The following is a 25,776-nucleotide window of genomic DNA, read 5'->3' as shown; positions in this document are numbered from 1 at the left end:
ATTTTTCTGCGAAATTGCATCAGGGACGGGCTTTCTCTGATGGCTACTGGCAGAGAATTCTACAGTCTGAGAGCAGCCACCAAGAAGCGTCTATCGCCCCAAGTGACTGTTTTGGTTCGTGGTATCAGCAAAAGGCTGAGGTTATTGGATCGGAGCGATCTTGTGGATGAGTGGAACCTAAGGTGGGCTTTCAGGAAATGCGGGCCATGGTTGTGCAGTGCTTTGTATACTATGCAAAGCGTTTTGAACTTAATCCTATTCCGGATCTTGAGCCAATGAAGGTCCTTTATGGTCTCGGAGATTGGCATAAACTTCGGGGTTCCAGACAGGAGACGGGCTGCAGCGTTCTGGATTGACTGCATTTTGTTGGTCACTCTGGCTTGGGCATTAATAAATAAGCCATTGCAGTATTCGAGGGAAGACAACACTAGGGAGCTTACCAGTGTCTTACCTGCTGCAGTTGGTAGGAACGGCATAATTTTCTTAATCAGCCTGAGTTTATGGTGGGCAGTGGCTGCTGTTTTGTTTGCATGGGCCATAAAATTCAGGTTCTCGTCAAAAGTCACTCCAAGATTTCTGACAGTAGGGACTGGTTTAGGGGGGGTCCCATACTTAGGGGGCCACCAGGTAGTCGACCAACTGGGTGAGAGATGTCCGAAAATGACCACCTCAGTTTTTTCGGAATTTAGTTTTAGGCAGTTGGAGGCCATCCACTCTGCAATCGCCCGCATGCCCCCTTGAACATTTTCTGCTACCTTTTTACCATCACCATTAATGGCCAACACAAGCTGCGTGTCATCTGCGTATGAGGTGAGGCTCATCCCATGGGCCTTGATGACAGAGGCCAGGTCCGACACATAGATATTAAATAGTGTCGGACTTAGGGATGAGCCTTGGGGTACCCCACACGGCAGTGACAGCTTGTCTGATTGAAAATGCCCCAATGTGACCACCTGCGTTCTCCCGGCCAAGAAGGAGGAGAGCAAGTTCTTTGCCAGGTGGCGAATGCCCATCTTACCGACACAGTCGACCAGGATCTTGTGGTCGACCGTGTCGAAGGCTGCGGATAGATCGAGCAATACCAGTATTGCTGTTCCTCCCTGGTCCCGGATCACTTCCTTAATCCTTAACGCCTCTTTCCCATGGGTCCACGCTGATGGGGGAAAGTACAAGCCAAAGTACAAACAACCGGACCATCCTCCCTCAAAGGAGTCCCCAGTATACAGGCATCACTCATTCTTGATTTCACCAATATATTAAAACCGGTCTGCAGATCGCCGTAATAAAACAAAGAGTCCACTTGCAGAGTGCGTCGTACCACCGTTTTGGGATCAGGCTATGTAACGCTTATCTTCGCAACCCAGCTCTTTGACATAAAGTGAGGTTTGATTGTACCCAGCAAGAAAAAGAAAATAAGGGTAACAGGGGGACAGATATGGTTTCTATGTCATCTGGTGATGTCACCCTACAACCTATGGGAGGGCATGCAGGCCACACTTCCCCTATCCTTTTTACCACTTACCCTCCTACCCCTAGGGATGTTGAATCTGCTGGCAGGTCTTATACATCACTTGCGCATAATGGGCCAGCTAACTAGGAAGATGAATGGAAGAATGTTTTGTGGCATGAAGCTTGCCTAAAGACGGAATCAATTACTGACACTCTTGTATTGAACTTCATCAAGATATTCTTTAATGTTTCTTGTTGGACTTGGCCCTTCTGGCAGGTTCACCCCTGAACTTTTTGCCTAGTGATTTCTGGTCTTTGCGCACTTTGACACTGTGGCGCAGTGTAAAGTGCGTCCTCTCCCTGAGTGCGTGTGTGAGATTGGCCTGCTCTTCCATAGGAATGCATGGGGAATGTCTGTGTCCCTGGTAGTTCCTGATGCGTGAGGCGTGCATGGTCAAGTTTGGTATGTGCGAACTCGTGAGAGTGAATGCTGCGCAATGGTATGTGCGGCGTGTATGTGTCTTGTGCGGAAGCGCCACTTCTAGACATGGCTGTGTATGTGCTGTGAAGGTACTGGCGTGTGATTGGCTGGAGCTGGCTGGGATGCCAGGCTCCAGGAAGTCTGTGTGGGTCTGCCCCGGTGGTGAATGGAGAGATTAGCATGCTGATGTGAGGGAGGGGCTGCGCCTGTGTCCTGAATGAGGCTGGGTTTTCCCCACACAATGCTGGCTCCGCCCCCTGTGGTGCGACTGATGACCCTAGCCTGCCTGATGAATGAAAGGGGTGGTTGAGCCATCAACAGTGCTCACAGACCAGCTGCGACTGGTTCTGCCCCCACCCTGCACCTACAGACAAAGGAAAAGGTGTATAAAAGAGGGGCTGTGACCCCATGAAAATGTCCTTGTTCCCAACTTGAATCTGACCAGGGGCATGCTGCTGCTGGGGCCCGGGGGAAGGCTTGCCTCCCTGGGCCCTGCCCTGCCCCTGGACTCCTAAAGGACTTTGCTGGACTGTGGAATGCCCTAAAGCGCCTGGGAGCGCTTGTTCTTTGCCCTAGCGCTGTGGAGCGCTGTGTCTTGCCCTTATAGCGCCTGGAAGCGCTGGATTTTTACCTATAGCGCTTGGGAGCGCTTGATCAGCTGTTAGAGCGCTTGGGAGCGCTTTATTCTTGGAAGCCGGTGCCCACCCGGCATTGGCCCAGAGGTTGCCGCTGTTTTTGCCGAGCGAGTTCCCACCTCGCTTTATTGTTATTTGGAAGCCGGAGCCCACCCGGCGTTTGCCCTGCTCCGTGACGAGTCTTGAGCCCCCTGGCAGGTGCCCACCCTGCCGGGGACATTGCCGCCTTTCGAGCCCACCGCGCTTTATGGTAATTAAGGCCGGTGCCCACCCGGCATTGCCCAGGACTTCACCGCCGCAGCCCGAAGTGTTTGGAAAACGTTGCCGGGCCGCTGCCAAGTGCGACCCGGAAGTGCTTGGCCGGCCGGCCAATCAGAGCGCGGCCGGCCGGAAGTCCCGCCCCCGCAGCCCGCGAAGGAGTGATGGCCGCCCGGGGATCCCGTGAGCTGGGGAGAGCCCCGGGCCAGCCAGGAAGCAGTTGCCGGATGTCGCGGGGCTCCCAGGACCAGGAGGGAGCCCCGGTGGAGGAGGAGAGCCGCCGCCGAGCACCAGAGACCCGGTGAGTGTGTGCGGAAGGGAGGGGGGCATCGGGGCACATTGTCGGTGCCCGCCCCTCCCCTCCAGAGCAAGACCCTTGGTGCTCGGAGGCCCGTGGGGCCTCCCCTGATGCTGAGTCCCCGGAGAGGGACTCCGTTTGTTTGTTCTTGAGCCCGGAGAGGCTCCGACCCGGCCTCATTGTTCTTGGGGCCCTGAGTGGCTCTCCAGTTGTTCTGGGGTCTCCCCGCCCACATCCGTGTTGAGGAGCCCCGAGGCTCCTGGGGGCAATCTGCATATTACGAGCCCAGAGAGGCTCAGGGCATTTCTTTGTTCACGGAGCCCCGTGGTTCCAAGAGGGCACCATGGTTCTATGTGTGTCCAGGAGCCCAGAGAGGCTCCGCAGTGCCACAGTGGTGGTTCTTGAGCCCACGAGGCTCCAACGTTGCTCTAACTTTCCCTGCACCAGTTGCCCAGCACTTTGTGGGCAACTGCCACGTTTAGGCCCTGACATTGGGACACAGGGACTGTCACAGGTGGTGACTTATCTGAGTTTTGCGCAACTGTGTGTTTTTGCTTACACCTCTGAATGTATTGCGATGCATCATGTGTTTTCCCTCCTTACACCGCTGAACGTGTGTTGATGCGTCATGTGTTCCTTACACCGCTGAATGTGTTGTTGATACATCATGTGTTTTGTCCCCAGGTCTATACCCCTAAATGTATGGTGATATTTAGTTGGTTGTTCTTGCTAGTACAGGTGGTGCTAGTGAGGTCCTGGTTCCCTGCGTGACCTGTTCCTAAGGTGGTTAGGATTGCGTAGGGAGTACTTACCTGATTACCAGTAGTTACTTGTTTTGTGCTACAGTGATTTTCTGTCAGTTCTAAGTGATATTCCAAGGGCTTGATACTGAGCTCGCCCCCTGACCAGAGTCCCAGGACCAGTGGACTCTATTGTGCCTGCCCTGACAAATTGCTGGGACTTGTCTGATCTCTCTTGGGCTCCTGGGGCCTCGCTGAAACGTGCCTCGCTCATTCCCCTCGGCAGCTCGTGCACGGCAGCCCGTCCAAGCCTCGAGCAGCACTGCTCTCCCCTGAGCCGCGCCGCTTCGCTGGGTCGCCTGCATCCTGCCTTCCCCTCCTCTTCTGAGCCGCACACATTGGTCGCCCCAGAGAAACGCTTGTACCTTGCCGGTGGCCCGCTCAAGCCTCGAGCCGCACCACTCTCCCCTGAGTCGTGCCGCTTCGCTGGGCCGCCCGCTCAAGTTTACTAAGGAGGTCACTCGCATTATCCCTGCAACCAGGTCGGGAGGTACTGTCCGTTAGGCTCTGTTCTAAATTCTAGGCCTACAAGTATTGTATTCTAAGTTCTAAAAGTGCTGATTCCTGACAGTGGTCCAGGTGGCCCTGTCTTGTACATATCCCTTGTAAATTCTGCCCGTGCCTGTTGGCACAGTGTAAAGTGTGTGTTTTATCTAATGTGTTTTGGTAATACAAAGGCTATTTTTATATATAACCTTGTGTGGAGTTTCCTTTGTGGTGGGCCTTGGGTGTTGTTGCTGGGGTGCGTGCGCAAATACTTAACTCATATCACCTCCAAGTTTAGCCTTGCTGCTCGCGCCACGTTACCTAGAGGGTGAGTAGGGGTTATCTTGGTGTGTAACTCCCTTGCCCTGACTTGGGAGTGGTGGTCTCTGACTGACTTTGGCGCAAGCCCTGGCCAGCCAGGGATCCCATTTCTAACATTGGACGCAGCGGTGAGGATAAGGATTTGTGTTTGCGTTGTACCACAGTGGCAACTGGCCACATCTACAAAGCTCTGCATTTTAGATAAATCACATTTTGGGGATTATTGTATGGAGTTTGCTAAAAATGTAATTTCTGTGGAAATGTGTTTCTTGTGCACTTTGAGTTAGGTGTCCCTAGCTCGGGAGGGTAGATCATCCCCCTAAGTGCAGTGTGTTTTCTGGATTCACCAGAAGGGTGGGATCCAGTGGTGGCAGCATAGTGTGTTCAGTGCATGTGTCCCCCGTCCCTGCCCTGGAGTAATGGTACCTGTGTCACGTGTGGTCAGGTTGAGAAATCAGGGGTGGTAGAAACTGCCTTACCAGTCTGGGGAGGGGTGTGTGTGGATGAATGGTGTGTGGCACTGGACGTGTGTGTGAGTTCTCTAGATGGGGAGCTTGCTGAATGCTTGTGTACTCTTGTTTTGCTCAGATACCTAAGTTCCGTGTGTTAAACTTTTCCCAAGAACGTCTGCAGACAGTGGAGCTGGCTTTTGATTTCTGTGGTCTATTTAGAGACAGATGTTTGGAGTTGGTAATGTCCTGGGAGGAGAGAGGCATAGGGGATGGAGTGATTCCAAAAGGAGTGGCTGAGGTGTCTTCCAGCCCAGTGTGGTGGAAGAGGTTAAGTGTAGCCCAGCTAGGTCTCGGTGTAGGGGCTCACCTCCTGTCTCAAGAGGAGAAGGAATGGGTGGGACTGCATGTCTCCAGGTGCCCGAAACCCAGTGTCAGGGCCTGGAATGTTTCTGAAGGGAACGTCAGGTCGGAGACCTAGGCTGTACCAATAGGTCATTTGAGGAAGATCTCCCATAGTATTTGAAGAATGTAGAACATCAGTGAACATGATTTCATGGGTGGGCCTGAAGCTCATGGGAGTTTCCCCTGCACCTGTGCTATTGTGTTAATTGTTGGCGAGTGACCCTAAGGAAGGTTCTGGTCTTCCAGCCCAGTGTGGTGGAAGTGGCTCAGAGGAGCACAAGCCTGGTCTTCGTAGTCGGGGTGTTTTTTTTCTTAGGAACACCAGGTGAGGGAGCCTAGCATGTCCGTATGGAGCGTCCTTGTAGGGAGATCTCCCAGTGTGGAGAGAACGTGGAGCGCCTGTAAGCAGGGCTCTAGTAGTTCTGTTATCTGGCAGTACCGCTCCAGTTGGGAGGGTGCAGAAGTCCAGATGGAGGGGTGCGAGGGGGATAGGTTCCCCAGTGGAGTAACCAGTGGGTCAGGGGCCAACCAGAAGGGTTGTGTCGCCAAGGAGTGACCAGGGTGATGCCACTTCTGTCCTGAGTGTCAGGCAGACTTGTACACGACACATTAGTTATGTGTCACCCTCAAGGAAGTCCTGGTGCGCCAGGCATCTGACCAAAGGGGTACGTCCCTCGGTTGGGGAGCCAGTAGCCGGTGTGTCCGAATCTGGACATAAGGGCAACTGTATGTAGTGTCCTGAAGGAACTCCTGCCTGAAGAGAAGGAACCGGGTAAGCTGTATGGGGGATTGACCTGCAGTGGTTGCCTTGCTGCTGAAGGAGGAGTGAATTCGAATCCCAGGTGGTAGACCAGTTATGGGAGCTGTGACTCTGTCATGACCAGCCTGGTGTCCTGTAGGCACCGCACTGAGCCGCGTCTGCCTTCGGCCGCGCAGCCTATGCCGCTCGCCGTCCCCGTCTCGACGCGGTCCGTGAGCCGCCGCCTGCGCCGCATCTGGCAACCCGCAAAGTGCAACGCCTCACTACACCGATCTTGTGCTGGTCTGACCGTGGTCACTGCTGCTGAGGGAGTAAAGGTCCCGAACTGGTGGGAGAGTGTGTTCTGGAGGGTGCTTCAGAAGTAGAGGTAGGGTGGGGCATTCTTGCCCGTGACCTCTGGTCAGCCTGAGGGTGTGGACCCTAGGTTGAAGGATCAGTGGTAATTTGGAACTACACTGAGAAAGGGAGTGGAGAATGGCTATGTAGGCCAGGGGTTACCACCCCCCACTCTGTGGATTGGTAGGGACCAGTGGTATCTGGGTGGCCTAGGGCCTGGTCCTAGCCGTGGACAACTAAGGAGTACCAGTGGGGTAGCCTAGTTGGGCCTGTTTTTTTTTTAAGTATGTGCTTGTCTTATAGATAAACGTGGCGTAGAACCGGAGGGTGTCCCTGCAGTGCGGGCCCGCGTCCGTGTTCTATCGCCCCAAGAAGGGAAGTCCATCACGGTGGTGATTGTTCTCCCCTGCGTTTTGGCTGGAAGGGGGTTGTGTTGGACTTGGCCCTTCTGGCAGGTTCACCCCTGAACTTTTTGCCTAGTGATTTCTGGTCATTGCGCACTTTGACACTGTGGCGCAGTGTAAAGTGCCTCCTCTCCCTGAGTGCGTGTGTGAGATTGGCCTGCTCTCCCATAGGAATGCATGGGGAATGTCTGTGTCCCTGGTAGTTCCTGATGCGTGAGGCGTGCATGGTCAAGTTTGGTATGTGCGAACTCGTGAGAGTGAATGCTGCGCAATGGTATGTGCGGCGTGTATGTGTCTTGTGCGGAAGCGCCACTTCTAGACATGGCTGTGTATGTGCTGTGAAGGTGCTGGCGTGTGATTGGCTGGAGCTGGCTGGGATGCCAGGCTCCAGGAAGTCTGTGTGGGTCTGCCCCGGTGGCGAATGGAGAGATTAGCATGCTGATGTGAGGGAGGGGCTGCGCCTGTGTCCTGAATGAGGCTGGGTTTTCCCCACACAATGCTGGCTCCGCCCCCTGTGGTGCGACTGATGACCCTAGCCTGCCTGATGAATGAAAGGGGTGGTTGAGCCATCAACAGTGCTCACAGACCAGCTGCGACTGGTTCTGCCCCCACCCTGCACCTACAAAGGAAAAGGTGTATAAAAGAGGGGCTGTGACCCCATGAAAATGTTCTTGTTCCCAACTTGAATCCGACCAGGGGCATGCTGCTGCTGGGGCCCGGGGGAAGGCTTGCCTCCCTGGGCCCTGCCCTGCCCCTGGACTCCTAAAGGACTTTGCTGGACTGTGGAATGCCCTAAAGCGCCTGGGAGCGCTTGTTCTTTGCCCTAGCGCTGTGGAGCGCTGTGTCTTGCCCTTATAGCGCCTGGAAGCGCTGGAGTTTTACCTATAGCGCTTGAGAGCGCTTGATCAGCTGTTAGAGCGCTTGGGAGCGCTTTATTCTTGGAAGCCGGTGCCCACCCGGCATTGGCCCAGAGGTTGCCGCTGTTTTTGCCGAGCGAGTGCCCACCTCGCTTTATTGTTATTTGGAAGCCGGAGCCCACCCGGCGTTTGCCCTGCTCCGTGACGAGTCTTGAGCCCCCTGGCAGGTGCCCACCCTGCCGGGGACATTGCCGCCTTTCGAGCGCGTGCCCACCGCGCTTTATGGTAATTAAGGCCGGTGCCCACCCGGCATTGCCCAGGACTTCACCGCCGCAGCCCGGAGTGTTTGGAAAACGTTGCCGGGCCGCTGCCAAGTGCGACCCGGAAGTGCTTGGCCGGCCGGCCAATCAGAGCGCGGCCGGCCAGAAGTCCCGCCCCCGCAGCCCGCGAAGGAGTGATGGCCGCCCGGGGATCCCGTGAGCTGGGGAGAGCCCCGGGCCAGCCAGGAAGCAGTTGCCGGATGTCGCGGGGCTCCCAGGACCAGGAGGGAGCCCCGGTGGAGGAGGAGAGCCGCCGCCGAGCACCAGAGACCCGGTGAGTGTGTGCGGAAGGGAGGGGGGCGTCGGGGCACATTGTCGGTGCCCGCCCCTCCCCTCCAGAGCAAGACCCTTGGTGCTCGGAGGCCCGTGGGGCCTCCCCTGATGCAGAGTCCCCCGAGAGGGACTCCGTTTGTTTGTTCTTGAGCCTGGAGAGGCTCCGACCCGGCCTCATTGTTCTTGGGGCCCCGAGTGGCTCTCCAGTTGTTCTGGGGTCTCCCCGCCCACATCCGTGTTGAGGAGCCCCGAGGCTCCTGGGGGCAATCTGCATATTACGAGCCCAGAGAGGCTCAGGGCATTTCTTTGTTCACGGAGCCCCGTGGTTCCAAGAGGGCACCATGGTTCTATGTGTGTCCAGGAGCCCAGAGAGGCTCCGCAGTGCCACAGTGGTGGTTCTTGAGCCCACGAGGCTCCAACGTTGCTCTAACTTTCCCTGCACCAGTTGCCCAGCACTTTGTGGGCAACTGCCACGTTTAGGCCCTGACATTGGGACACAGGGACTGTCACAGGTGGTGACTTATCTGAGTTTTGCGCAACTGTGTGTTTTTGCTTACACCTCTGAATGTATTGCGATGCATCATGTGTTTTCCCTCCTTACACCGCTGAACGTGTGTTGATGCGTCATGTGTTCCTTACACCGCTGAATGTGTTGTTGATACATCATGTGTTTTGTCCCCAGGTCTATACCCCTAAATGTATGGTGATATTTAGTTGGTTGTTCTTGCTAGTACAGGTGGTGCTAGTGAGGTCCTGGTTCCCTGCGTGACCTGTTCCTAAGGTGGTTAGGATTGCGTAGGGAGTACTTACCTGATTACCAGTAGTTACTTGTTTTGTGCTACAGTGATTTTCTGTCAGTTCTAAGTGATATTCCAAGGGCTTGATACTGAGCTCGCCCCCTGACCAGAGTCCCAGGACCAGTGGACTCTATTGTGCCTGCCCTGACAAATTGCTGGGACTTGTCTGATCTCTCTTGGGCCCCTGGGGCCTCGCTGAAACGTGCCTCGCTCATTCCCCTCGGCAGCTCGTGCACGGCAGCCCGTCCAAGCCTCGAGCAGCACCGCTCTCCCCTGAGCCGCGCCGCTTCGCTGGGTCGCCTGCATCCTGCCTTCCCCTCCTCTTCTGAGCCGCACACATTGGTCGCCCCAGAGAAACGCTTGTACCTTGCCGGTGGCCCGCTCAAGCCTCGAGCCGCACCACTCTCCCCTGAGTTGTGCCGCTTCGCTGGGCCGCCCGCTCAAGTTTACTAAGGAGGTCACTCGCATTATCCCTGCAACCAGGTCGGGAGGTACTGTCCGTTAGGCTCTGTTCTAAATTCTAGGCCTACAAGTATTGTATTCTAAGTTCTAAAAGTGCTGATTCCTGACAGTGGTCCAGGTGGCCCTGTCTTGTACATATACCTTGTAAATTCTGCCTGTGCCTGTTGGCACAGTGTAAAGTGTGTGTTTTTATCTAATGTGTTTTGGTAATACAAAGGCTATTTTTATATATAACCTTGTGTGGAGTTTCCTTTGTGGTGGGCCTTGGGTGTTGTTGCTGGGGTGCGTGCGCAAATACTTAACTCATATCGCCTCCAAGTTTAGCCTTGCTGCTCGCGCCACGTTACCTAGAGGGTGAGTAGGGGTTATCTTGGTGTGTAACTCCCTTGCCCTGACTTGGGAGTGGTGGTCTCTGACTGACTTTGGCGCAAGCCCTGGCCAGCCAGGGATCCCATTTCTAACATTTCTACTAGTGTCCACTGACTAGATCACGCTTATGAGATATTTTTTGTTTGATTCCGCCATCAGAATTACTCATCTGGTGACATGATTTCTGTGAATCCCATGATCCACGACGAGACTCACTGTATTTATTTTACTCATGCTGAATTCAGTTCGCTGCAAGCAGTTAGATTGTTTATGGACAATGCTGAGGGCTTGCATAGAATGGGTATTGATGCAGTACCGTCCCAAAGAGTGTCTCAGAATATCCTTGCTGATATGCGCCTGACAGTTTAATCATACCCTACTACAAGCAATGTAAAACAATGCTAAGCAGCTTATAGTTACGATGAATGAGGGAGTGAGGGTAGGTCACAACAGATCCATTAGGAGCATCATCGACAGTCAAAGTCAAGCTGACCTCCTAGGGCACAACATTTGGGCATGGCTTTTGGCAGCTTTAACAAACAAAACAGCTGCTCAAAGGGCCACCAACCACTGACCTGGAATGCAGGGGAGGGGTTTAGCATAAGATTTCCCTCCAGTCCATCCCGTAATAGGGAGAGATTATCAATTGCGTCAATGGGGAGAAGGGATTCCTGCACTCTGAGAATTATTAGTTGGGATGAGTATGCTTTATCGAACAAAATTGAGGATATGGAGTGGATGGTATTTATAGATCCAATAATATTTGTTGCTTTCAGGAGACTCGAGCAATTACTGAAATCCCCTTGGAGGGTTAAAATACGTATTACGCTGTTGCAAGTAGATATAACATGGGTCATCCATCAGGAGCCTAGGGATAGGACTGTCCTCTGAATTGTCTTGTCTCATGAATCCTATAGCCGGAATACGCATTAGGAACATATTAGTGCATATTAGATTGGTTTGACATCTCCTAATGGAAGGGGTCGTGAATATCTTGACTGCCTATGTATGTACTCCCAGGGAGGAAGGGCAGAGGTAAACCTTTGCTGGATGCTCTTGAGGAATCAATGTTATGGGCCTGATTGAACTGTAGTGAATGATCACCGCATACTATACTAGTATACAGAGATTTTAATTCTCCAGTGATAGGCAACACAGAAGGTAGTGCACTCCCTGAGGAAAATCTTGTGTGGGTTTTACTTGAAGCATTTATGTGAAATGTTAAGGTGAGCAAACCCCCAGAGGCAGGGTATAGGCTCAGATGAATCTGCCTGTTTTACAGTGTAAGACAACTGAATGGCTGCACCCCTTCTGACACCCTTGCAATTGTAATAGAGGATTGTCCATCATTGATTCTGTTTTAATTAACATTGAATCCTGTTCAGTGGCGAGGGATATATGGGCTGCACTCTGCCCAGATAGTGACCATAACCCACTTGTTGTATCCCTTTATGTAGGACTCAATTTTAAAGCTCTCACTGCCGAAAGAGCATCCAAGGGAGGAGATTTTAGAAGGATAGGTGGTATCCTGAAAAATATAATTACTTTGTGCAGGATTTGAGGAATTTAATATAGTCTGGTGTTGAGGAGTTCTTCATGAAAGGGGACAAAGAGCTGGATGACAAAAGGGTACTGGCCCTATTTGAGCAAACCAATGAGATTTCATCCTTTATGGCGACTACTAAGAGTGTGGGATATGAGTGTCAATAATCACATTGGTAATTAGTTTGACCATGAATGTTGGATAAGAAAGAAGGCATTTCATATGCCTTGGTAAGGCATCATGACAGCACAGCCTTGGACTGCATTTTTATTAGAATGAGAAGGGAATATAAAGAATTGATCCGGAGGAAGAAGTTTGAAATGAGACTCAAGATCTGGAACAAGGCCATACAGGGAAGGGGCAAGGCAAGGGAAAAGGCAAGAGAAAAGAATCCCTGGAACTCCTGGGCACTCATTACATGGGACTGTAACCATTGCAGGGACAAGAAGGTAATGTGCCTAGAGGTGCAGGAATGGGTCACACACTTTTCCAGTCTTTATGCCTCGACTAGGGAGAGGAACTGTTCCCAACATGTTACATCTATGCTTAAGCAACCACTCCTGGGGAGCGGATGAATAAGATTTCACCAAATCTGAGGTTAAAGAATAACTGTGGATTCCTCACCTTGTGAATATCCCCTTGCGTCAGCAACATTCGGAAATTCTTTTTGAAGCTTTGCGCCGACGTGGACGACGTCACAGTAGCACGGCATCGCGCGCGGCTCCGCTGATGTCACCGACTCCATAATAGGCCCACGTTGGCGTGATGACATCCGTTCCGCCCTTTTTTCCGTGCCTTCGAGGCACACGGACGGACTGATAACAGTAGAAATATACACAGTATACACAGTACACAATTGTCAAGATAACACACACAGTGTGAAGACAATAAAGCTAACCAAGTAGAATAACACACTACTTTTGAAAGCAACACATATGCATTAAAACATTGTCAATAACTTAGGTATAGAAGAGTGGACAACGGGGAGGCGTGTGGGTCAGTGAGGAATCCACAGGCAGATACTGTATCCACCAGAAAAAGCGTTACCGAAGGTAAGTAACTTGTTCTTCTGATGGATACATCTGCCAGTGGATTCCTCACCTTGTGAATAGAGTCCCACAGCAGTCCCCTCTCCCGGAGGAGGGTGTCCACTCTACTATACCAAGAAATCTTGTAGGACAGACCGCGCAAAGTGACCATCCCTCCATCCCTCCTCACTTCGGAATCTAAGCAGTAATACTTCGTGAAAGTGTGGAGGGAGGACCAAGTTGCCGCTCTACAAATATCCTCTACAGGTACACCTCTAGACAAAGCAGAAGTAGCAGATCTTGCTCTAGTTGAATGAGCTCTTAAGCCTTCAAGAGGTTCCTTACCCGCCAAAGAGTAGCATATCTTGATGCACAAGACAATCCATCTTAAAAGTGCGCTTGTGCACCGCCTTGCCTCTTCTGTCTCCAACAAAACGCACAAAGAGCTGGTCATCCACTCTGAACTCTCTGGTTCTGTCCAGGTAGAAGCTCACTGCCCTCTTTGGGTCCAGGCGGTGAAGTCTCTCCTCCTCCTTGGAAGGGTGAGGGGGAGGATAGAAGGTAGGAAGGGTAATGGACTGTCCTAGATGGAAGGGAGTTATCACCTTAGGCAGAAAAGCAGCCCTGGTCCCGAGTACCATTCGTTCAGCATGAATGGTCAAGAATGGGGGCTTTGAACTAAGAGCTTGAAGCTCACTTACCCTCCTTGCCGAGGTAATTGCAACCAGAAAGACCGTCTTAAAAGACAACAGCCTCAAGGGACACTTGTGTAAAGGTTCAAAAGGTGCACCCATTAAGAATGTAAGAACAAGGTTCTAGTCCCATTGAGGTACAATAAAGGGAGTAGGAGGAAATTTATTTACAAGACACTTTAAAAATCTTAAAACAACAGGAGATTTAAATAAAGACGGCTGATCCGGCAAACAGAGAAATGCCGATAATGCCGAAAGATAAACTTTCACTGTAGCCACAGCAAACCCTTGCTGAGCCAAAGAAAGCACAAACTGAAGTATGTCCGACAAACGAGCCCTTAAAGGTTCGATGGATTTCTCTCCACACCAAGAAATTTATTTAGCCCACCTATAAGAGTAGATAGACTTGGTGGAGTCATGCCTGGCCGATAAAATGACATCCACCACATCATGTGGAAGAGAAAAGGAATTCAGATTGCCCCGTTCAATCTCCAGGCATGAAGGTGTAAGGTCTGGAGGTGAGGGTGTAGAACCTGCCCCTCCATTTGAGAGAGGAGATCTGCCCTGAGAGGGAGACGGAGCAGCGGGCACGAGGAGAGGTGGAGAAGATCTGTGTACCACACCCTTCTTGGCCAATCCGGGGCGATCAATATGACTTGGGCCCGGTCTTGACAAATCTTCCTCAGAACCCGAGGAATCAAGGTTATGGGAGGAAATGCGTAAAGGAGTTGTGAGTCCCAACTCAACTGAAAGGCATCCACCAACGCTCCCTGCATCGGATACTGGAGGCTGCAGAATAACGGGCAGTGGGCATTCTCATGAGTGGCAAACAGGTCCACCTGAGGAGTACGCCACGTCCGAAAGACATGACAAACTACCTCTGGATGAAGCCTCCACTCGTGGTTGGCTGAGAACTGCTGGCTGAGACTGTCTGCACGTACGTTCAGAACTCCGGCCAGATGATTTGCCATCAGACAAATCCGATGGTCCTGAACCCAGGACCAGAGACGCAGAGCCTCTCTGCAGAAACACTGCGACCCTATTCCTCCCTGCTTGTTGACATACCACATCGCAGTCGTGTTGTCCGTTAGGACCTCAACCGACTGACCGCGAAGGGAAGGGAGGAAGGCCTTGAGCGCCAGACGTATCGCCCGCAACTCTAGAAGGTTGATGTGAAGCAACCTTTCCTCTGGAGACCAAAGACCCTTGATCTCCAGATCCCCCAGATGAGCACCCCCCTAGGAAGGGAGCATCCGTTATCCCTGGGCAACCGATGGAGGAAGATGGAAGGGCTTTCCTTGAGACAGATTGCCCTCCACGCTCCACCAATACAGATCCGCCGCAGCTTCTCTGGTGATCCTCACTGACTCCCTTAGATCTCCGTTGTGCTGATACCACTGTCTGCGGAGGCACCACTGGAGCGCCCTCATGTGCCAGCGTGCATGGTTGACCAACAGAATGCAGGAAGCCATCAGACCGAGCAAATGGAGGACCTTCAGGACTGGAACGACCGCTCCATTGTAAAATAAAGGAATCATTTCCTGTATGTCGCAAATCCTTTGAGGAGGAGGGAATGCCCGACCTACAGTTGTATCCAGTACAGCACCTATGAACAGGTTGCGCTGGGAGGGCACCAGGTGAGATTTGGGCACATTTATTGAAAAACCCAACCTGTACAACAACTGAGTTGTGACTTGCAGATGATGGAGCACTATCTCTGGAGATTCTGCTTTGATCAGCCAATCGTCCAGATAAGGGAACAATAGTATCCCTAACCTTCTGAGATGTGCCACCACTACAGCCATCACCTTGGTGAAGACTCGAGGCGCAGTAGTAAGACCAAACGAAAGGACCGCAAACTGATAATGTTGCGAACCCACCGTGAAACGCAGATACTTCCTGTGCGACTTCAGGATAGGGATGTGAAAATATGCATCCTGCAAGTCGATCGACACAATCCAGTCTTCTTCCAGCAGCGCTTGAAGAACCTGTGCAAGGGTGAGCCTCTTGTACTTCTCCTGCTTCAGAAAAAGGTTCAAGATCCTGAGATCCAGGATTGGACGAAGTCTGCCATCCTTCTTGGGGATCAGGAAATAACGGGAGTAGCATCCCTGACCCCTTTCCTGCTCTGGAACCACCTCTATCGCACCTTTTTTTCAGTAGTGTAGGACTTCCTCTTGCAAGAGAAGCAGGTGGTCCTTCGAACAAAAACCCTGGCAAGGAGGATAATTGGGAGGGAACTCCCGGAAGGGAAGGGCATACCCATTGAGAACCCAAAGGTCCGATGTGACCGATTCCAAATCTTGTAGAAAACAGGTAAGCTGACCCCCTACAGGCCCCGCATGATCTGGAATGGCGGATCTAAGGCTGCTTTGCTGATGAAGGAGGGGGGTGGGAAGAGGAAGAGGAGGAGACTTGGCGTCCTCGAGGACAAGCTCTTTGCTTGCCACTGTAGGATCTATACAGCGTATTTTGCTGTTGAGTTTGAGAGTAGGGTCGAAAGGAGGATTATTCGCAGTGCCCCTGGTCTGCAACCCCAAAGATCTGGCAGTAGCCCTACTGCCCTTAAATCTTTCTAAAGCTTCATCAGCCTTTTTGCCAAAAAGACCAGAACCATCAAAGGGAAAATCCAATAGGGCTGCTTGAACGTCCGCAGAAAAGTCAGATGACTTTAACCAGGCTGCTCTTCTAGAGGCAATAGAAGTCCCCATAACCCTAGCTACTGAGTCAGCAGTGTCAAGTCCGCTTTGTATAACTTGATGTGCAGCAGCTTGTGTGTCAGCTAACACCTGATTAAAATCCTTCCTGTCCTCCTCCGGAATCTTAGGAGCCAACTGCTTTACAGAGTCCATTAAAGCATGTATGTATCTCCCCAAAAGGCATGTGGCATTAGTCGACTTAAGAGCCATACTCGCCGATGAGAATATTTTCTTCGCAGTTTGATCTTGTTTCTTAGACTCCTTGTCTCCAGGCACTTGAGGGAATGCACCAACAGACGTCTTTGAACAGACTGCCTGTATCACCCAACTTTCCGGCAAAGGGTGTGATGATAAAAAATCTGTGTCACCAGGCGCCACTCTATACCTCTTCGCAACCCCCTTAGCAACTGCAGGAGCTGTGAGAGGCCTGTTCCAAACCTCCAATATGGGTTCTGTTAAAGCCTCATTAAAAGGAAGTAATGGTTCCACAACAGAAGATGGGGAATGGAGGACTTCTGTCAAAAGATTAGATTTGAATTCAGCAGTATGAAGACTTAAATTCAAAAGATCTTCAGCCTTCTTGATGACCACATGGTATGGTGCAGTGTCTTTTGAAGGGGCATGTGAAACAGAAGACAGCTCCCAATCAGGCGAAAGCTCCAAACTGCTAGCCTCCCTCAAGTCATCAAAATAATCCTCTTGAAGCTCACCCTCTTCGACTTTAGCTTCAGCCTCTCTATACCTACGCTCTTCAACAAGGCACTGAGCTTCACGCCTCGATCTCTCCTTCAAGAGCGGCGTCGTCGGATCCGCAATCGACTCCGAAGGAGCCGAAGCCGGCGTTGAGATCGGATCCGGGAGCACAAGCCGATGTTCTCGAGGTCGGACCGGCACCGGTGACTACTGTATTGGCGTCGAAGACCTCGGCAGCGCCGAGAAATGCCAAGGCGGAGTCGGCGCTGGCATAAAAGACATAAATGGAGCTGGAGCATAAGATTGAGGAACTCCCAGATCATATACCAATGGACCCATGGGACCTGACGGTGACCCAGTGGGGTACAAAGCCCTTGAGCAGACGCCATACATCGCGTTCAAAAACTGTGTAGGGTCTTGACCTGGAGCTGGAAAGGGCGGGTAAGAACCCTCCCCTAAGATTTTCGAGATCAGGGAATTGTGGAATCCAAGAAAGAAAGTCCACATCCCCAATCTCAGTACCTTTACGGTGCTTATCTCAAAGATGATGGGTTGAAGGGACAAAAGCCAACAAAGGACACAAGGGTTGTTACCCTTATTACGGCTCATCCACAACAGAGGGGCATGATCTGTATACAATGTAAAAGGCTTCCCTTCAAGATAGTATCGTAATTTCTCTACGGCCCATTTGAGAACGATTTCAATTAATGGATATTTCTTCTTTCGTGGAAACAATTTTCGACTAATGAACAGTGTTGGAAGCTCTATGCCATCTTGAGAAAGTTGCCATAAGACAGCCTCTAAGCCGGTTTCTAAGCCATCAGTTTTATATTTAAATGGTTTCTTGAAACTGGGGAAAACTAGGTTTGGGCTGCACATAATAGCTACTTTAAGATGATGAAACACCTCTCTAGTTTTTTCAAGGGATTTAGAAGGTCTCTAGCTTTCTCAGGGGATTTAGAATGTCTTTTACTTTTATATATTTATTTAAAAGTTATGTGATGGGTCCTGCGACCTCACAGTAATGGGGAATAAATCGTCTGTACTACCCCAATATTCCTAATAAGGCTCTTATTTCCATTTTGGAAGATGGCATCAGAGTGTTTAGAATGGCTTTTATCCTGTAGTTCTATTAAGCCATATTCCAGAATGCTCCCGAGATATTTGACCTTATTGAATCTCATCTTAGTGTTTACATGCAACCAAGCCTTTTTTTAGGGCTTGGAAAATCTGTTGGCAATATGTGAGATGTCTTTCTCAGTAGGGACTGAATATCACAATGCCATCAGCTGACAAATAAGCTTGGTGGCTTTGAAGCACCCTGTACATTAATCTTCGAAAAGTGGCTGGGGCTCCATGGAGACCAAAAGTGAGAACTGTGAATTCATAAAAGCCATCTGGGGTGGAGAAGGCAGTTTTTTTCTTGGTCTGTCTGTCGAAGGGGAACTTGCCAATAACCCAAGGTGAGATTAAGTGTTAAAATGAACTGAGCCTGTCCTAAATTTTCAATCAACTCATCAATCCTTATTAAAGGACAGGACTCAAACTTGGAAATGGAGTTAATGGCCTGGAAGTCGATACAGAACCTGATCGACCCATGAGGTTTTTGGACTAAAACAATAGGTGAGGACCAATCACTGTGGGAAGGTTTTTTAAGCCCCAGCTTTAGCATGCTTTCGCTCTCAGTGTCAATCGCTTGTCTCCTAGCTGCAGGTATCCTACAAGGCTGTTGTTTTATCACTTTTCCTGGGGTAGTAACTATAGGATGTCCTATTAGGTAGGTTCTAGGCGGTGGGACAGTCAAAATAGAAGAGTAAGCTTGTATGATGGTATGAAGTGAGAATTTTTGTTCATCAGTCAATGAACCATTCATCATAAGCTGGTCTAGGGTACATGGATCCTGTCTTGGGGTTGAGAGCACAAACTGGTTTGTTTTAGTCAGGGAGCCAACCACTTCTTCGAGAGATTGATGTATTTTTCGGGTTGACATCTGTACTTTATAAGGGGTGTTGCCAATCTTACCTACTACATTGTAGGATCCCCTCCATTCTGACCTCACTTTAGCGGGAGAACAAGGACACAGTCATTAATCTGTAAATGACTCTTTTTATTTCCTCTATTTTAGAAGGTCGTCTGTTTGGTCTGACTTTTTGCTTGGTTTGAATGAGACCATTCTTATAACTTTCCTATTCTAGATTTTAACTCTTAGGCACATTCTAAGAGAGTTCTGGCCTCATCTGCTTTCTTTTGCTCTCAGGCTTTCTTTGTCATTTCTAGGAGGGCCCGGGGTGGCCTGCCATACAGTAGTTCATAGGACGAAAAACCAAGACTTCTCTGGACTTTGCTTTGGATGACGAACAGGGTAAGGGGCAGGAGCTGGTCCCAGTTTTTTTCCCTCACTAGTAAGCATCTTTTTAAGGGTTAACTTGAGAGTCTCATTGTACCTCTCAAATAAGCCATCCTTTTGAGGATGATAGACAAATGGTTAAATGTGGGAGAGGTTTAAAGTTTTACATACTTGATCCATAAGGCGTTAGACAAAAGGGGTCCCTTGATCCGTTGAAATCTCAGGTGGGAATCCCACCCTTGAATAGAGTTCAATAAGTTTGTTGGCAATATTAGCAGTAGTGAGGGCTTTTAGGGGAAGGCCTCCAGATAGCGGGTAGAATAATCAACTAATACCAAAGCATACTGGTTTCCTTTCTTTGAGTTGGGTAATGGCCCAAAAAGATCCATGCCCAGCCATTTGAAAGGCTTCCCTAGGATTGGGAGTGGTTGTAGGGTTACAGGAGAGGGTTTGAACAGATTCTTACATTGACAGATTTCACGCTCCTGACAATACTTCCTGATATTAGCATAAATGCCAGGGCAATAAAAATGTCTTAAAATATTCTGCGTTGTTTTCATAGCTCCTGTATGTCCTGCCATAAGGTGAGAATGAGCAAAAAACAGAATCTGGTCTTGTAAGATCAGGGGAACCAACAGTTGGGGAGGATCGCCTTTTTGTCCTTTCCAGTACAGCAGGCCATTCTTAGTGCAAAACTGTGGATAAACATCTTGGGGATCATTTTCATTTTTGCGAGCTTCCAGATATGCATTCTGGAGGGCGGGGCTATTATTCTGAGCATAATGGCATTTTTTGTCTAAAATCCAGGGTTTTTGGGTTCTGAGACCTGGTTGGCTTGTATATTCAGTTTTTTTTCTGTATGTTCATTCTCTTGATTTTGAATGGGGTTTACCAACATCCCCAAAAAGTCTGGATTATCTGTTCCTTTTTTTTTAATATTATTTTTATTGAGATGTTTCGGTATATTGAGGTAAAAATTCATTACAAATATCAGTTCATTACACAATTAATTACACAATCAGAATAAATAATACATTGGCAACAATACATAGAAAATACAAGAAGTAAAAGAGCAGGATTAAAAAGCACTGGGATAGGCATAGGTAGACATAAAAACCATCCAATCCTATATACAATTCCGCTTGTTTTTTCAATACCTAGATTCCCTCCATTTTCTGACTGGAGCCCATATGTTTCTACCCAATTCGCGTGTTTTCTTTCCCTTAAAAGCATACCATCACTCCTCAATATTATGCATTCCTAAAAGTCTTGTTAACCATTGTTGAAATGTGGGTGCTGTGGTATCTTTCCATCCAGCAGAGATTAACCAGCGCAATATAGCCACAGAAATAAAAACCAGTGCTTCGGCTTCGCCTTCTGCCTTCAGTTTGCCGTCCGTGCCTACTAAAACCACCGTAGGGGATAGAACGATGTTTTGTTCTAGCAGCCCCTCTAAAAATAACTGTATCTCCATAATAGTCGGCGTTAGATTCGGACAATTATAAAACATATGGAGTAAGTCTGCTGGACCCGTATTACACCTAGGGCACCTGTCATTATCTCTTACGCCCCAGGCGAACAATTTTGCTGGAGTAAAATACAGGTTAAAAAGGGTCTTATAGTGCTGAGCCCTCAAATTTGAAGACCGAAAGATCTTCTTATTTAGTACTAGGGCTAAATCTAAATCAACATCTGGATCGCCAATTTTATGAGCTAGGGTAGTTTATGTCTTTTCCATGTCATCCTCAAGTTCATGTAGAAGGTTATTATACCCTATTCTGATTTTATTGCCTCCCTTTTCAAAAAATCTACAATTCAGTTGCTCGACAAAAGAGATGACCTAGGCCTGAGTGAACGGAATGTTTGAGCAATTTGCGCATATAGAAACCACTGACTGGCTGGGAGCCCAAATTTTTGCTGCAGTATGTTGAAACCAAGGATCTCATTGCCTAGTGTAACATCACCTAGACACCTAACTCCCAGCTCCCTCCAAAGACAACTATTTCTGTTTTGACCTAAATGGGCAAAGATGTTAGATTTCCAGAGATCGATGTTGACATGGATTTTGGGATGTTCAAAAATGTCATTACTGACTTCCAGGTTCCCCATGCCCCCATCAGAATCTTATACTTGGCTCTCTTATAGTACCTTCGGTCAACTTCGCACATCAGTAGCCCTACTGCCTTCCTTCCCACTAAGATCTCAAAGATATGGGGGAGAACTTGACTGCCAGGCTGGGGTTCTAGGGTTTCCAGATCACATTGAAACAATACATTCATTTGAACCAGAAGACATGTCCAATGATACAGCCTGATATTAGGCATCGCCAGGCCACCTCTCTCAACTGGTAAAGACATATGGGTAATCGACCTTCTAACCTTCCCATACTGCCAGATGAAACGGATAAACATTGCCTCGATTTTCCTAATCATCCCCTCTTCCAATAGCAATGGAATGGCACGGAACAGATAGAGTAGCTTGGGAAACAGTCATTTTCAATACATTTACCCTACCAATCAATGATAAATGTAATACATCAATCCTCTTGAGCTCCTTTTCAATAGAACCTATCAGTGGTGAGTAATTATCCGCAATAATCTTATTTACATTGGCATTCACCCTTACACCCAGATACACAGCTGATTCCACATATCTTTGATCCAGCTTGGTGATGTTACTCGTGCATATGATCTGTGTCTTTTCCTCATTCAGACGATACCCTGACCGCACACCAAAGTCTTTAGCCAGCTGACATATCTCGACCAAGGCTTGTTGGGGGGCCTTTGTTATGATTGCCAGATCATCAGCATATCCCAAAAGTTTGGTAGTATGGCCATTGAGTATCACTGGGATGATCTGTTCAGACGCCAGAATTTTTTGAATAAGAGGATCAATATACAACGAAAATAAAATCGGGGAGCAAGGGCAGCCTTGCCGCGTCACCCTTCTGATTATTATTTCATCCGAACTTTGACCCATAACCTTAATCCTGGCAACCGGATCACTATACATCGCCTTGATTGCCCTCATGCTCTTATTCCCAAAACCTCTTCCGGCCAAGATCCCCCACAGACACTCCCAGGTCACACGGTCAAATGCTTTTTCCGCATCGAGGAGGATCATGGCCATATCCTCACCCGCGGCAGAATGGGCATCGAATAATGTTATAGCACGCCTTATGTGATCCGTGGTACCTCGACCTGGTACGAACCCATGCTGCCACGGAGAGACCAATCGATCAATGACCCCCCCCCAATCTTTTCGCCCAGACTTTGGAATATAATTTTGTGTCCGCATTTATAAGGGAAATCGGACGGTATGATCCTGGATTGTTCTTAGGTTTGCCTTTTTTATGGAATATGACAATATTTGTCTCCTTCCATGAATCAGGGATCAAACCTGAACACACTATACCGGTGAATAGATCCAGAAGTATTGGGGCAATTTCCTCCTCTAAGCATTTGTATACTTCGAGGGGGATCCCATCAGGTCCCGCCGCTTTACGAGCTGCCAGTTCCTGAAGCGCCATCTTTATCTCAGTCAGAGTCATGTCGCATTCCAACATTTCCCTACTTATCTCATCTAGTTCTGGGCCATCATCTTTGAGGACTGGACTTTGTACAGTCCCCCACCCTCTTCATCATATAGTTTCTGGTAGAAGGTCTGGAAGACTCTTAGTATTTCTTTAGGCTCAGTGTGTTCAGTCCCATTTTCCTGTATACTGGAAATCAAGTTTTTAGATCTTTCCTGCCTGATACGGAGTGCTAATGCTCTTCCTGCCTGTTCCCCCGTCTCATATCGCTTTGCCCTAGAGGACTGATACTCCCTAGACTCCTTCTGCATCACTACCCGCTGGAGATCTGCTTTGATGGTGGCCATTCTGTTTAAGCTTGTCTAACCATCAGCCCCCTGCCCTATCTCTTTAATATGTTGTGTTTCTGCTATTCCTAGCTCCCCAATCAGAGTCTCGACCTTCATCCTATCCTCCTTCCTCAATCTGGCTGAGCAGCTTATTGTCTCCCCCCTCAGAGAAGCCTTAAAAGGTTCCCATACCACATTGTGGGAGGCGCTATACCTATTAATCTCGTAAAATTCCCTAGCCCATTTTCTTATATGTCTCACAAACCTGTCATCTGCAAGGAGCTTTCTCTCAAATGACCAGTTAGTTTGACGCCTTTCGATATTATCTACCTCACATAATAGAATCAAAGGGCTATGGTCAGATAGAGATTTGGGTAACTTTTTAATCTTAACTTTACCGAGCTTCTCTGAGGATAGCAGAAAATAATCCAATTTAGAGTATTTCTGATGTGGAAAAGAGTAATATGTGAAACCTGGATCGATAGGTTCTTTTGCACCCCAGACATCCTTCAGACTGTCCGATCTCATTAAAGAGGTCAGGGCCCGATGCACTTTTGGTTTACCCCCTGAGTAGCTACTTGGTCTATTCCAGTCGATCAAAATATTGAGGTCTCCACAAATTATAATGGGAGTTGGCCAATCTGCGAGCTCCCCCTCTAATATATCAAACACTTCCGGATCGTCATGATTTGACCCGTACACTGTACATATCGTATATCCAAGGGTCAGTTCCACTATTACCCATCTCCCTGAGCTATCGACCTTAGATCTCTTAACCTCACCTAGAATTCGTTTGGCAAGGATAGCCACCCCCCTAATCATCGAAGTTTGCGTAGAGCAGGCCAATAGTTCATAACCCCTTATATTTAATAAGTTTCTCCTAGCCCATGGAAGGTGGGTCTCCTGCACACACAGAACATCCAGATTATTAAATGGCCAAGTCATGGGTATTGGATATCTCCCTACAGGAAAGATTATCTCAAGAGGATGTCGCACATTAAAATCTGCGCCATTAACGTTGGAGGGTTAAATGACTTGAGAAAGCGTCAAAGACTATGTCATTCTGGATTATCTGTTCCTAATATGAGATCCACGGGGAAGCTTCTAAACACACATACTCTAACTATGGAGCTGTTAACATAAGGGGTGAAATCACGATGGACACACTTTCCCGGGAAGAACCTGGGAACTTTTCACCAAATCATAGTGGACAACAGATTGGCCGCAACCGGAGTCTAAAAGTGCTGTGACTCAAATATCATTACCTGCACACTTACATAAAAGCAGAATCCTAATTCCTCTCTATACAGTATACTTGGGAATGCAGCTAATGTCCATGGGTTCTTCAGTTGGTTTCTTGTGGGGGCATAATCAAGCGATGTAGCCCCACTTAGCGCAATCGAAATATTGAGGTTCTCTATATAAGGAGCTTTCGGGTTTACAGTTCCGAACTTTCAGGTGTTCACTGGCGGTCTTAGTATTCTTTTTCTCAGATTTTCCTTGTGTAGGGATAACACAAAGTATTTTCTCGGTTTCCAAAGGAAAGGTTTGAGATTGGGCACAGCTTGTTCTATAGTGAGGTGAGTATGTTGTCCTAGCCATCGTTTTGTGGAAACGGGAAGATCCTCTAGGTTTTTCTCTAGATAAATACGATTCATTATATCCTCTTTGCTATTTTCTGCTGGTCTTAGCCATTTATCGGCTGTGTTTTCAATTAAAAAAAAAAGGGTTTCAGTGTTATCTCCAGGGGCCCCTTTTTCTTTGCAGAACCTAACTCTATACACCTCCACGTCCTTACCTATGTGAGCCAGAAACATGTTTTTGATTTCTTCATATGGGGTTTTTCCAGTGGCTTTTGCTACTTGATAGGCTGCTTGAGCCTCTCTAGTCAGAAAGGGGGCCCAAAAAAACAGCCACTTTCCCACAGGCCAGCTGCAGGATTTAGCAGCCCTTTCAAAATTCTGAGGAAAGGCGTCTGAATCTTCTCCTGGTATTATATTTTTGTAAGGCAGTATTACGGGAAAAAGGATTGCTACCACGTGTTCCCTGGAATCGTGAAGTTAGTTGGACCTGGTCTTTAGCAACTTTATGGATACATTCTTCTTGTGACGTAATAGCCTCTTCAAATATGTCCTAGTCAGCCTGGGCTGAAGTCATCTGATGTTCTAGGGCCCATTCCAACTTTTCTTGTCCTTTGATTAGTTGTTGTACAAGATTCTCCATAGTGTTATAATAATAGAGGGTTACCCACATTCTCCACCATGTGTAAGAGGATTTGGGGATAGAACAGTCTAACTAAAGTATATTTATTTACTTTATTTTATTCAGGTATATTTCTTTTGAGACAATAGTGAAAAGTCTTCTTGTATTTTCTTCTTTAGGTTGTTCTGGCATCCTGTGGTCCTGGAGTACCAACGTCGTTTCCACCTCAAACAAAAGTGACACTTGTGTGTTTCATTCACACTTAACTCTTTTCTAGGGGAAGGTTTGAGGAGATCACCACATTTCACCCAACCGTCACCAAGTGTGCTTTTTATGTTGCCAGATTTACATAGAACTCTCCCTTCTCCCAGTTCTAGCATGGATACAGGCACATACCTTGTGCAAGTCACGCTCTCCAGGAGCATGGCGTGAGCTTTCGTCGGTTCGTTGGCCTCTTGGGAGTCTTGACGTCTCGTTGCTGCTCTTGGGTCGACTGTCGGTGGAGATTCTTCTCCTGTCGGCGTTCTCCCAGTGGTGTACTGTCCCTCTTC

This window comes from Lissotriton vulgaris, chromosome 6 (genome assembly GCF_964263255.1).
Source record: "Lissotriton vulgaris chromosome 6, aLisVul1.2, whole genome shotgun sequence".
NCBI lineage: Eukaryota > Metazoa > Chordata > Amphibia > Caudata > Salamandridae > Lissotriton > Lissotriton vulgaris.
This window is presented reverse-complemented; position numbering follows the sequence as displayed.